Below are 15224 nucleotides of genomic sequence, written 5' to 3'. Positions count from 1 at the left end.
GCTATGTCTGTTGTTTTTAGCAGCTGTGGGACGACCCCCGTGTCTATGCTCTCTTTCCAAAGGATGTTTAAAGCACGTAACAGAGGTTTCTTGCAGTTCTTGATGAACAGAGTTCCACGAGTCTGAGCCTGGGGCAGAGTGTATGGGCATGTCATTTATCGCCTTTTTGAAGTCATTTGGTAATGGGATACTATCAGATAGGTGTGTGTCTACCAAATTATGTGGCTCTCTTATAAAAAATTAATTTAGGCCTTTGACTCTCAGTCTGGTTAGCAGCTCGCTAAAAACCGAGTCATATTGGGACTTTAGTAGCTCACACATTTCCTTGCTGTCATCTGTGTGGGACCCATCTTGTTTAAGTAGAGGCCCAATACTGGCTGTTGTTCTCGACTTAGATTTGGCATAAGAAAAACAATACTTCGGTTTCTTTCAACTTCACTTATGGCTTTCAGTTCTTCCCGTATTGCTTGACACCTGAAAGATTCCTTCAGCTTTACTTTGATGTTTGCTATTTCCCTGAACAGTGACTCACTATGTATGGTCAAAGAGACATTCAGGTGTGTGTTGATAATCCTTTATTCAGGTACAACATAAAGAATGCTCCTAGCTGCAAAGAGACAAATGATATAATGCGTACTCACAACTGACGTTGTGAGTACACATTATATCATTGACTGGCACAGTATATCACAGTATATCATTGACTGGCACAGTATCGATGCAAATCTACAGTGGGTGTGCATTGCCTTCCCCGGCACAATACGTGTGAATATTAGCTTACGTATCAGGGAGGTAATAAGTGTTCCGTTGGCCTCATGCTCTCTTTGTTTACACTCACGTTTCTCCCCCTCACATACAGGCGGCACCCCAGTCCCGCCTGCCCACCGAATTTGACTCACTCTATGTCACCCCATCTCCATCCCACATCCCCCCAGTTTCCAGTGGGAAACTCATCACTCTGTGACATAATCCCATAGGTATGCTGGCGGACGTCTGTCTCTGTGTGGTCTTAGAGGTGGCGATATGGGTGTGTGTTGTGCGACGGTCTGGCTGGGTGCTGGCTCTTGTGCCTGTAGGAGTGCCTGGTCTGCATGCTCCATTGGTGGTTTTGGGATTGTTGCTGTGTTGTGCAGCTGTGGGGGTGTGGTCGCTGCATCGCCACTGGATATCTGAGGCAGCTCGCTGTTTTGTGCCGCACTACATACTGGCATGGGTAGGGGGTCGGGGGTGGGGGAACAGGGTATGGTGGTAGCACAGGCTGGCTGGCATTGGCCAGCCCCTGAACGTGGTGCAGGAACCGCCAATTGTGCAGAGTAATCCGTCCCGAGCCATCTACTTTGTCCAAGTACTAGTCATATGGCTTCAACTCCACTACCACGCCGGTCCTGTCCCATCTCGTGCTGTGGTTCCCGGTTTGATTTTACAGAAGCACTCGATTGCTGGACACTAAGGGGGGAAGCTGCTAGGTGTGGTGCTGTAGATCGTCGACTTGTTTGGTGAATCTTAGCTGAAGGGCCTCTTCTTGCATACCCCACGTTTGATGCCACACAGGGTGAATCAGTGGGTTGAACACCTGCATTCCCAGAGCAATGGGTAGCAGATCCCAAAGATTCTTGCTGAAGATGATTTGTGCTGGTGACATACTGGTCTGAGGGTCTGGTGTGTTTTGATACTGAAGCAAGCAGGCGGTCACCGCCTCTGTATCAAGACTCTCGTTTGCATCCATATGTGATGTCAGTAAGTGCTTCATAGATTTGACTACTACCTCTGCCCGCCCGTTGGACTGCAGGTGGTGTGCCAATGAACAGTGAAGGCTCACTTCCCATTGTCGCAGGAGTGACTCCATTTCTTTTGGGAACACCAAATGTTGAAAAGTAATTGAGAAGAGCCGTGATGAAGCCCTTGGCACCCAACTTGGATGCAACAATGTGTGGCCAGCCGATGAACCTGTCCACGATGACTAGGTACCCAATGCCGTACACTACACAAAAGTCATCAGCAATGGCTTGGAAGGGGTTGCTTGGCACACATAGTTGTACAGGCAGCATACGAGGCTGGGAGGGTGACATTCCCCAGCAGCCATGGCACCCGAAACGTGTGTTCTCGATGTCTCTGGTGATGCCTGACCGAAAGACAGCGCCCACTGCCCTACTGTGCATGCGACTGCTGCCTTGGTGAGCTGCGTGAAGCATCCGTAGGACCTCATTCCGAAGTCCCTGTGATATCACGATCCTGTGGTCCATCATGATGACTTCATCCATGAGAGATAACCTGTCGCTGTACTGCCAGTATGGTTGCAGCTCCTCTGCTAAGGCATCCTGGGATGGTGGGAACCCAAACTCTATTAGTGGTGTGAGCAGCTGGAGGTCGTGGTCTGTGGAGGTGCACTCCTTGACTCTCTCCTACATGACTGTACTGAGAGAGTCCACTGATGATCTTGCTGTCACCACGAGGAGTGTCTACAGGTCATTGTGGGTGCCTTCCAGGACCTGGATAGATGACAGAGCGCACATTTCACTGGCTGTGTCCTTTGGGTCTGTGGCTGATGGATACCATGATGTTGCATCTGCTGCTGGGATGGTCTTGCTGGGGATGTGCACGATCTGGCACTGCCACATGAGGATGCTCTGTTTCAGTCTGAAGAGCCTTGGATTGGTGATGTCATTTAGTGCCTGATCCCCAAGGATTTTCACAAGCGGCTTGTGGTCGGTCGTTATGATGAAATCCTGGCACCCCATGGTGAAGAAGCAGCTATCTTTCAGTGCCCATGCAACAGCCAAGGCCTCCTCCTCAATTGGAGTATACCGCTTCTCAATGTCCCTTAAGAAGCGAGATCCAGCTAGTGTTACCTTCCATCCATCTGCCCAACACCCAGGAATAGTGTGGTCACAGCTACAATGTTTCTGGCAGAGCCAGTAACCCACCCCCATTCTAGACCAGTCAGGGTTGAGGCACGTCCACTTCCTGGGAACAAATATTTCGACCCCTGCTTTAATTGCGTTGATGATTGCCTTTTTTGAGTGATGGGCTGTGTCCCATCTGAAGCTGACCTTGGAGCTGAGAAGCAGCTTGAACGGTGCCATCATGTCCATGGTTTGCCATAGTGTGATAGCTGATTAACGAAACCAAACAAAGCCCATAGATCCATGATATTGGCTGGTCTTGGGAACGTCATAATGGCATTCAGGTACTTAGGTAGGGGTCTTGCTTAGGACCTGGTTATCTGAAACCTTGCAGACTCCACCTCTGTCATGGCAAACTGGAACTTAGCTGGATTGAGGACCACACCATTGTGGCCTAAAACCTCCAGATAGTCAATCATTCGCCACCAATGTTCCTTCAAGTCTATGTCCCATATGATGGTGTCGTCGACGCATTTGGTTTTTCTAGGTACATCAGCAATGATGGCGTCATACCATTGCATGTAGGCATCCTGCGATGCAAGGAAGCCCATTGGTGCACGACAGTAGCGGAACCTGCCTTGCTCTGTCAGGAAAGTTGTCTTGTGGCGATCCTCAAGCCGGATCTCAATCGAGTGAAAGCCATTCTATGCTTCTGTGATGGTCTTAGATGTATTAGGTGGAACAGGCTTTGCCTGTTTAATGGGTGGTACGGTGTGATGGGTTTCCCACACACTGTGGCAGTTTAGTGGTTACAGATCCACCATGCGACGGGGTGTGCTGTCCGACTTGGGTGTCAGGACCATACTGTGGAGCCAAGTCACAGGTGAATTTGGATGCACTTGCTCTATGACTCCCAGTGTCATGTCCCTATCCAGTTGGTCTGACACTTTCCACTGCCAGTGAACTGGGATGTTTGGGAGTCATCTGGTCACCACCAGTTGTGCCCCTGGGTAACTCGAATCTCCATTGGGGGGCACGTCATCGCAGGGAGCGGCTGGTGTGGGCATATGTTGAAGGTCGACTAAGCATACCTCTCCAAGAGATAGGTCTTCATCTCCACTGTGGACTCAAGTGATGGTGCTATGGACAGACTTGAGGGACGGGAAGGCAATGCTGTGCACCATGGATACCCGCATTTTGCCATGGTGGAGCTGGTATATGTACTCGCCGCATTCCCACACACATCAGTTTCTGTCGTGCCAATTTTGGGGAAGTCAGGTCTGATAGCCTTCAGCTGTTCCAACGCAACTTGGCTCAGGTAAAACCAGCTAGTGGAGTCCATGACATAGACCACCACAGATGTCTTGAGTTGCTCCCCTTTTTTGTTGCAACCGGACAGCGTGAGTAACACAGCACCCAGAACATTTATCTCCACGTTGTTCACAGCCAGAATGCGTGTGGAGACACGGGTGAGGTGGAGTCGGTGTAAGCCCAGCTTCTTGAGGATCCACAGCCCCATCAGACAGGTCTGTGCACCAGAGTCGGCGATGACCGAGAAGCGGGCTGACCGCCATGGTGGACATGGTGTTTTCACCATGTCATAGGCCTCGCTGTCCACAGCTACTGTTAAAGATAGCGTCGGATGAGGCAGAGCCTCACCCGCGCAGGAGCCTATCTCGGCGGTAGCCACATAGTGAAACAGCACCTCCACCGACCCACTAGATGATGGTGGAGACAACCTACAGGGACATGGGTTGTTTTTTCTGGAGCATCCTAGACACAACATGAATTCCTTGAGTTTGCCTCTCACCATACCAAACCGGGGAGTGAGAGAACCACACTGGCAGTGTATCTTGCGTCTCATCTGGGCCTGCTCACCGTGATCCTGTGTGGGCGCTGGTGACACCTGGCTACAGCACTCGTGGACCATCTTTTTGTAGCCACTGGCCGCCACCTGTAGATTCTCAGTCACCATGGCATGGGCAGCAGTCTCTTTGCCATCTGCAAGACTGACAGTTTCAGTGTCTGTGTGTCAATGTCTTTCATCCCAAGGACCTCCTTCTTGATGTCATCTGCCAAACCGGTTAAGAGAACAAGTGTGACAATATCTTCGGTGTAGTCCTTGGCGACAGTGGCAGAGCAGGTGGCCACCCTACAGGTCCCAGTTTTGGTCCACTGACAGACATTGGCCAACCCGCGTAGTCTCGCCACATACGGCCTTACTTGCTCTCATGGTTCCTGCTTCGTCTGAAGAAGTGCTGCACATCGCACACTTAGTGCCACATTCACCACTGTGAGACATTTCATGGCATCTAAGACTGCTGCCTAAGGACCGCTGGCTATTGTTGGCATTTCCCAGAACAATGCAGCTTCTAAATCAGGCTTGCAGCAGACCAGGAGCTGAATGATGACTTCATTGGGTGTTAGGTCGGTCCCACTTCTAAATATCTCCCACCGGCGGGTAAACGCAGCCCAATCATCTTCACCAATGCCTTGCTTTAGTGTTGGGTGGTTGATTTTGAGCGGCTTTTGTCGTGTGTCCCTGGTGTCATGCACATTCTCCTGATGTAGCTGCATCAATGCAATGCATGTCGGCATGTCCTCTGCCATCTTCACCTCTGTACATCCTGCCACCTCACAACTCATCGAGACTGCTATCACCACCAGGTATGCCTGGACAGGCTACCACACCAGCTCCTTAACCCATATATCATGTGAGTTAATACCTAGGAGCATGGTCAATGAGACATTTAGGTGTGTGTTGGTAATCCTGGATTCAGGTACAACATAATGAATGCTCCTAGCTGCAAAGTGACAAAACACACAAATTAGGATGTGCAACCTGACGTTGTGAGTACACATTGTACCTCCTAGTCCTGATATATCATTGACTGGCACAGTATGGATGGAAATCTACAATGGGTGTGCATTGCTTTCCCCAGCACAATACGTTATGTTGACGACATTCTCCTCATAACTCCCAGGTGCTTCAACGTTCAAGCTCACCAAGACAAGCTCAACCAGGTCGAGCCCTCAATCCAGTTCACACTTGAAGAAGTCGACAACACTCTTCCTTTCCTTGATGTTTTTCTCTGCAAAACTGACCATGAACTTTGCTTTAAAGTCTATCAAAAACCAACCAACCAAAACGATCTTCTCCACTTCTACTCTCACCACGACACCAAAACTAAACGTGGTGTAATTATAGGCTTCTTCCTGCGTGCACTCAGAATCTGCAGCAATGAGTTCCTTGAGGAAGAATGCACTATAATTGAACAAGTGTTTTCTAAACTCCACTATCCTCGTCACTTCATCAGAGACTGCAGATGGCAGGCATTAAACATCTTCAACACACCCAGAGAAGACACTGCCGAGACGAGATACATAGTCCTCCCCACCAACTCCATTGTCAAACATGTTTCCAACATCTTTTCCAATACATCATTCCAAGTATCTACCTCCATAACCACGACCATCAAGGACATCACCAATAATAGACAAGACAAGCTTCCATCCTCTGCAGGGATATACATAATCCCTTTTAATGACTGTAACAAATTACACGTGGGCGAAACATCAAGAGACCTTCAAACACGTATTTCTGAACACCAATACGCAAGCAGGACTGACGATACAAGGAATGCCTCTGTACAACATCGCAATTCACACAACCATTTAATTAAATACAGAAACTCAAGACTTATCGCCACAGAAGACAGCACTCAATACCGAAGAATCCTGGAATCATCGCTTATCTCCATAACCAACAATTTCAACCAGAACAATGGCTTCTATAACATAGCTGAACCACTTGCCAAGAAACTTCTTCATCGCTATTCCACATAAGAACATAGAACACTGCAGGTCTACTCACAACTTGTCCAATACCCCTGCCAAGCTACCCAAGACTCTATAACCCTGCCCGGTAGATCATCAGATGCAGCATTCTCCACCTGACCTCAACATTCTGAACCTGACTATAAATACTCCTTCCACCTAAGATAGATCTGTTTGCGACTTGAAAAAGCCCACTGTGTGGGCGAAACGTTGTCAATAAAGGATCACATTAAACTTCATATGTGTTTATGTTTCCATTGTGTCGGTATTTTGTACCATTTATTTTCAATGTGAATATTAACTTATGTATCAGGGAGGTAATAAGTGTTCTGTCGGCCTCACGCTCTCTTTGTTTACACTCACGTTTCTCCCCCTCACCTAGAGGCAGCCCCCCGGTGTTGCCTGCCCGCCGAATTTGACTCACTCTATGTCACCCCATCTCCATCCCAAAATGTATTGCAAATATATTGGCCTCTTTTAGCCGCCTTGTTATTCATTGCCTTGACCTGTATAGGAAGCACCTTCCTTTTTCTAGTTTACATCTTCTCCTATTTCTTAAAGGAATATGCCTTGAGCATACCTTGAGTGCCACAGAGTTAATCTGTTCTAGACACAGGCAGGGGTCTGTGTTGCTTAGGTTGTCTTCCCAGTTTATATAATTTAAGACTTAGTTTATTTGGTCCCACTTTATGTTTTTGTTATTGAGGTTGAATTTGGTGAAGGCTCTCTTGTGGCTGGTCACATTTTGTTGGTCTGAGGCTCCGCGCATACATGTCTGAACCTCTATTATGTTGTGATATGAGTATATTGTTTTTGATATGATGACATTTCGTATCAGACCATCATTGTTAGTGAAGATGAGGTCCAGTGTATTCTCCAATCTTGTAGGCTCTAATATTTGTTGGTTTAAGTTGATTTTGGTCCAGAGATTTAAAAGCTCATATGTGTATGAGTTTTCATCTGTGCTTCTGCCTAGTGTTATCTCTGCTACAACATTATTTGCTATATTCCTCCATTTTCAGGAGCAAAATGTTGGGGAAAAGAGCTGGGAGATTTTCCAGACAGTGATTAATTTTCAAAAGTTGTTCCTGGAATTGTTGGGACAATGTGTCCAGAGGCTGGTATACAGCCACAATGATCAGGTTTTAAATCTCGATCTTTACTGCTATAACTTCAACTATATCATTTGAGGAATTTAATAGCTCCAAGCATACAAGTGACTCTGTGATGTACAGGCCTTTTGCCTGTTTAGTCTGTCGCATCTGTATAAGATGTAACCCAGGATCCATATTTCGATGTCCTTTACGTGAGTCTCTGCGTAAATCACGAACAATGCGATTGACTTTGTAAGCAGTCCATGGATGAAATGTATTTTGTTGTTTGTAGCTGGCTTTAGGTCCTGTATATTTGCAAAGACAAATGTCATTGGATTGGAGGTATTGGTAGTATGGGGAATGTCTTTTTTTGGTATATGGTTTTTGTAATTTTCATCCAGCTTTTTTTCCTTCCTGGTGATAAAAAACCTCTTTCTCTGGAGTGGCCATGACTACCCAGGTTTTCCAATGGTCTGGATGTTTTGTATATTCTTGTCCCCTTCATGTGGTGTCCCTGACAATATAAGTTATAGAGCTGTCTTTCCTGAACTGAAGAGTGACACATTCGAAGTAGGAAAGATTACAGGAAGAGAAGTTGCATTTTCCTGTTGTCATATGGGCAGGGCATTTTCTGGGTTGGTCAGAATTGCACGTCCTATTTGTTTTTCCAGATATTCCATGACTGCAGATAACAAGTACACAGAATTTGCATAGGACTGGTTTCTGTTTGCCTTGGTTTTTTGTTACTGTATTCCCTACTGATGCATGTTTCTTCTGTTTCATTTCTATCTTCAGCACTAGTACTAACAATGGAGCCTTCACCAGTTATTTCTGGTAATTTATCTTCACTATTTCTTGGGGCATCCCCTTGTTTACTATCTCCCACAGTATTGCTAATTTGTAACATTGTTTTTTTCATGTCCTTGTCTACTCCTGTTTCCCCACTAGAACTCCTGTCTCCCTCCAGGCCACTAACATTCATTTCTCCATTTTTACAGTTACTGTCTACCAGGACAGCATCTGCACTATGGATGATATCACTATTTGGCCCAGAGTTTTTATTTTCCCATCTGTTATAGAAAGCTGTCAGGTTTCCTATGAAGACCGTTTTGATGTTATCATCTTTTAATACCAACGTGATTTTATTCCACAGTTGGATCTCACTTGGGCATACCCAAAAGCACTTCCCTGGTTTAATATCTCCTGTAGATGATTCCTGAATATCTGCACAAGGTGCATGGGCCCAGTTACTAAAGATGTTGCAAGTAATCCATGCAGGAGACAGTCTGATTGTTTGGTTGCAGACTATACAGGATTTCATAATGTGATTTCATTGATTGTTTTTTTCTGAATATTCTACTAATAACCTCCTTAAAGCATATTTGTATATGTTTTGTTTGGGACAAGCTTACCACTCAATAGTTACTGTTTGGGTGTTTGATAAAAGCGCCTAAAATCCCATCAGTTTATGAATCAGGACAGAGGATACCTCATTTTTTTAATGAATCCATTTGAATTCAGTCATTGATTCACTTATTTCTTGGATGAATCCAGATGAATCCGGCCAGTGGATCACTTATTTTGAAGTATCCAGTCGGTGGTTTTGGACTAGCTCATGAAAAGACTACTGGAAGATTATTTAACAGAGTAATATGTGTTATGTTTGATACGAAAAGTGTAACTTGCATATTGGAGAAACTGATGACTTCTGGCAGCTACTACTATAATGAACGGCAGTACCTCTCGCACCTTTTTATACAGCCTGGAGTTTTGGGCACTCATAGATTGCTGTATTTAGCTTCTTTCAAAAAATTTCCACCTCCACCTCAACAAATGCTATTTTTCACTATGGTTGACTGGTGAAGATTACTGGAGGAATATTTGCTTTTTGTTGTGTATATTGAGACCGATGGTAACTACAAGTTTAATGTATTTCCACAACTGTATACAGAGGTTTACACCATAGCTGCCTCAGACTTTACTCTGTTTACTATTACTCTTTGTGTTCTATTTGTTTGGAAGTTATAGATCCGCCTACCAACTTTTCCTGTTATTCCTTTATCACACATTTTATGCACTATTGCACCGTGGTCACACTTGTCAAAGTCTTTTGCAAAGTCTATGAATACTACATTTTTTATTTATCCTCTACAGTATCCAGGACCTTGTCATAGTGGTCCAGTAGCTGAGACAGGCAAGAGCGACCTCCTGTAAACCCTTGATGCCCTTGGTTGTATAATTGATCGGTATCTAGGTGGCTGCCAATCTTGCTTCTTGGAACCCTCCCAAAGAGTTTTATGATATGGGATGTTAGTGCTTTACTGCCACCTTTGTAGAGTGGGGCTATGTCTGTTGTTTTTAGTGAGTGCGGGATGACCCCCTGTATCCAAGCTCCCACTCCATAGATTGCTTAAGGCATGCGACAGTGGCTTCTTGTAGTTCTTGATGAAATTGAGTTCCATGAGTCTGGGCCTGGGGCAGAGTGCATGAGCATGTCATTTATGGCCTTTTCAAAGTCTTGAGGTATTAGGATATCAGAGAATTTTGAGATGACCAAATTTTGGGTCTCGGTCATAAAAAATTCATTTAGAATAGATTGTCGACCCTTAGTCTGGTTAATGGCTCACTGAACACTGAGTTGTACTGGAGGACTTTAGTATCTCACTCATTTCTTTGCTGTCATCTGTGTAGGTCCCATCTCGCCTAAGCAGGTGCCCAATACTGGATGGTGTTTTTCCCTTAGATTCGGCATTAAAGATTTTTTTTTCATTTTCAATTATGGCCCTTAGTTCTTCCTGAGATTCTTGTCTCCTGTAAGATTCCTTAAGCTTAAGTTTGATATTTGATATTTCTCTGACCAGAGTGATTTCTTGAATGAAAGTAATTTTGTTTCTCCCATAGTATATCTTCCATATTTTTGTAACTGCATTTATATAGTTAAGATACTTACCTGTTTTAACTTTAAATATAAATAATAATTACCACAAGGACCCCAATGGAAATAAGTCACTTTAACATTCTTGGGTTACCCTAGGTTCTCTACACATGTGCTGCTATGTATGATAATCTATGTAACTGTATACCTGAATAAACTTACTATCTACGAGTGTTTCCCCTGAATATCTACCGTTTTCTCTGGTTATCGACCGCAGAGAAAACTTATCTATCGTAAGATCCCAGAGCAGCCACACCCCTACCTCTCTCTCTCATATATGGCTTTTATTATTACTTTCAGTGTCTTTATTACATTTTTAGGTTATTTATCGGGTTTATGATATCAATTTGGAAAAAATGTGATAAATAATATTTATTACTAATAATGAGATAATTACACAGCATATTATTCCTGTGATCATCAGCAGCCACCCACTCAGACGACTCCCCAGATACCAACTGCTCCTCCTGCTGGCCTCTCTCTCTCTCTCTCTCTCTCTCTCTCTCTCTCTCTCTCTCTCTCTCTCTCTCTCTCTCTCCTATAGCTCCTCCCACTTCGTAACAATATTAGATGGTAAATTTAATGTACTAGACTGAAAAAAATATAAAAAAAATCAGAAACTTTCTGAAAATTCACTACATGTTCAGACGTATATTAGGTGCCGTGATTTTCTCCCCGGGATGCTACCCACACCAGCCGGCTAACACTGGTATCTAATTACTGCTAGGTGAACAGGGACAGGTGTCTAAAGGAAACACGCTCAAATGTTTCTACCTATGCTGAAGATGGAGCCACAGACATTCAGTGTGTGAGGCGAGTGTTGCCAACCAAACCAGGGACCAAATTTAACCCTCAGGTGGCAATAACCTTTCTAGTGAGCCTCGATATGGGGAACATCTGACGTTATTATGGAGAAGCTTGTAATGGGTTATCCTGGGTAATTTACACTTGTATTACTATGATAATTTGTGTAGCTGTATTTATGTCTAATTGTACCTAAATAAACTTACTTGTGAAACTTGATATATTATGGGACAGACGTACGAATTGCAGTTAGTGATAAATGGTCTCTCAATAATTTTAAAGGTACAGAAAAAGGACAACTTGAAATGCTATGCATCTTATGGCCTTCACATTATTGTATTTTTTTATACAAAGATTTTAGAATGAAGATTTGTATTTAAATTTGATAACACAATGGAAATAAGCAATGACTTTTTTGGGCTATTTTGGTGGGTAATTTACACTACGTATGGTAATTGTACATAAGTGTACCTGTACCTAAATAAACTTACAGGGAGAGAAAGTTGTGCTTCAACATCTACACAAGAACTGAAGCCTAACACACAGTGTGTCTGGTTCGATCCTTGACAAGGGTGGCCATGTTGGTTGTGTTTCCTTACACTTGCTGCCCATGTCCACCTAGCAAGTAGGTACTTGGGTGTTAGTGGACTGATGTGATTGGCATCCTGGGGGACAAGTGTTACAAAAAACGCGATTTCTAATAAGCTTAGAGATCTCCAGTGAATACTAGAAAGGACTGTACTTCTAGCATCCAGCCTGTTACTGGGTTTTCGTAACAATTAGTCAGTATCCTTGTCCAATTATCCATTAGAATTCAATAAGAATTATTAGTGCTTTAGGATTACAATTGGTAGGCTACTAACTAGAGAAATTAAAATTTAATAAATTTATTAAGTTGTCTAGGCGTATATCAAATTAAATTAAATCAATATCAACAAAATAATAATAATCACTTCTCTCGTGTACAATAGTATTGTGCTGAAAGCACATATCACATTTATAAGTCTTAAGTACCGTCTGGCACATTAACATTTAATAATACAATATACAAATAAGTTTGTGTGTATGTGTGTAAGTGCTCTAAGTAGTTCGCTATGTCTCACGACTCGACTAGACTTAAACAAGTGACTGACAAAGTCCTCCAATAAGCTAACTTCTTGACCAACTGGCAATCAAAACAGTCTGCTTGAACAATAAAAAGAATGCTAAGCCCAATAGCAATATAACAAGCAACAGCAACACAGAATCAGGAACAAGGAGATAATATAACGACACTAAGTAAAGTCACAAAACTCCCATACTACTGAATCTAAGTTCAGCATAAGAAAATCTCCGACTGTGACAGTACACAGATATCAGTACATGTTAGGTCAGAAGCTACAGCTCAGGACCTGAGTTGCTCAGAGTGTCTAAGAGACACACAACCTCAGTACAACATTGAAAATTACTAAGTCTATACAATGTTCTGTGGACAGAGTCCCACAGAACCTACAACAATAATGAGACAGAGACAATCTTCCAACAAGAGCCAATAAGGGAGATTTAGGCACTTGTCAAGAATACGTCCAACCACCAAGCGAGTCTAGACCAGACTGAATACTTCAGGCAAGGTGTGTACACCCCTCTCGATCACGTGATAGCTCTGTGGACAGTTGCTGCCCAGCAACAACAAGAAGCCGGCAGAGTAACGAGCCACAAGCGATAATTACAGTAGTTAGACAATCAAGACTTGAACTATGAGCACATAATATTAATATATGAAGGTTACATCCTACCTAACAACATAACTAAGTCAAATAATAATATAAAGCAATATATTTATGATTTAGCTGTTATTGCAAATATAAGCAATATAAAATTATATAAAAAGGTAACATACATTATATACATATACATAATATACATCATATACATTGTGACCCATGCAGGGGTTGCAACAACAAGATTGAAGGACTCCAGTGGAAATAAGTTATTCCTCTATGACGCAGAGACCTTCTTGGATTATCCTGGGTGGCTAACCCTCTGGGATTAAAAATCCTTACAAAATCTTATCTTATTTAACGTCGTAATAAGAAACACTCAGAGAGTATGATGTCGTAAATCACTGTTACCCCACACTGGCAGTATAATGATAATAGTAGTAGTAGTAGGGCTCTGGTGGCCTGGTGGTTAACGCTCTCGCTTCACACGGTGAGGGCCTGGGTTCGATTCCCAGCCAGAGTAGAAACATTGGACGTGTTTCTTTCCACCTGTTGTCTATGTTCCCCATCAGTAAAATGGGTACCTGGGTGTTAGTCGACTGGTGTGTCGTCGCATCCTGGGACACTGACCTAAGGAGGCCTGGTCACAGACCGGGCCGCGGGGGCGTTGACCCCCGGAACTCTCTCCAGATAAACTCCAGATAAGTAGCAGTAGTGGCGGCGGCGGCGGCGGCGGCGGCGGCGGCGGTGGTGGTGGTTGGTGGTGGTGGTGGTTGGTGGTGGTTGGTGGTGGTGGTGGTTGGTGGTGGTTGGTGGTGGTTGGTGGTGGTGGTGGTGGTTGGTGGTGGTGGTGGGTGGTGGTGGTTGGTTGTTGTTGTTGTTGTTGTTGTTACAGCATGATACAATGTTTGCAGAGAGATGAGTGACATGCAGACAGCCAGTACCTAGCGAACTATGATGTTGTAGAGGTGCAAGACACTGACCATTAAGAGATGTAAGGAAGACCAGTGTAGTAGTGAGCACCACAACACTATACTTCACACTCACTGTTTAAGAGGTAACACTGTTGTGTTGTGAGGCAGCTCACACTGCCCACACCGTCCCTAACACTCACTGTTTAAGAGGTAACACTGTTGTGTTGTGAGGCAGCTCACACTGCCCACACCGTCCCAAACACCACAGATACCAATTAGCACATTTGTAGCAATCTTTGTTATTCTACAATATACTGTCCATAATTTTTTTTTTACCCTACTTTTTATAACAAAACAATAATATATGTATGGAACTCTTTTCTATCCATTTTAAATACTTAATAAGTTATAATGTTAGGTGAAATTAATACAGAGAATATAGAGGGTGAGCTAGTCAGCATGACTTCGCCTTTTCCCAGACAACCTTGAAACAGAATATACACTGCCTACCAGTTTGTTACCCACAAGAATCATAATAATAATAATAATAATAATAATAATAATAATATTATTATTATTATTATTATTATTATTATTATTATTATTATTATTATTATTATTATTATTATAACGTAAGAACACAAGAAAGAAGGAACATTGCAGCAGGACTTCTCGCCCATACCGTTATGTGGTTTTAACTATACAAGGATATAATCAGAAGAATGTAGAATTACATGCAAAGGATGAGGTTATCAGTCCTTCAGCCAGGGGGATTCCCGCCTACCAGTGACAATGTCATCGTCTGCTGCACCTCCTTCATTTGTCGCCACTAAATAAGCTCCAAGCTCCATGACTGTGCCTCTGTGCCCCTCAAGGCTGTAGTAGTAGTTGTCGTAGTCGTGGTTATGTACATGTCCTTAGAATCAAGATTCCATGATGTTGCAGTGTCTATACAATAAACCATTGTATACCATTCTTGTACAACTTGTCAGACACTGCAACATTATGGAATCTTGATTCTAAGGACATGTACATAACCTTCACGACTACGACAACTACTACTACAACTAACCCATCTCTTTGGGGTAGGACCTACT

At 43.6% G+C, this 15224-nt stretch overlaps 1 protein-coding gene across 1 annotated transcript in view; it reads right to left on the bottom strand.

Moving 5' to 3' along the window:
* Positions 1-14635, bottom strand: part of LOC128703114 (UDP-glucosyltransferase 2-like) — a 238842-nt gene extending 224207 nt beyond the window's left edge. The window contains exon 1 of the mRNA XM_070103531.1: positions 14261-14635. The gene's annotated coding sequence lies outside the window, so the exon portion shown is untranslated. The remainder of the gene's footprint in view (positions 1-14260) is intronic.
* Between the last annotated feature and the right edge of the window lie 589 nt (positions 14636-15224).

The sequence above is a fragment of the Cherax quadricarinatus genome, chromosome 85 (genome assembly GCF_038502225.1).
Source record: "Cherax quadricarinatus isolate ZL_2023a chromosome 85, ASM3850222v1, whole genome shotgun sequence".
Taxonomy (NCBI): Eukaryota; Metazoa; Arthropoda; class Malacostraca; order Decapoda; family Parastacidae; genus Cherax; species Cherax quadricarinatus.
Note: the sequence above shows the minus strand (reverse complement) of the source record. Positions and strands in the feature narration are given on the sequence as shown.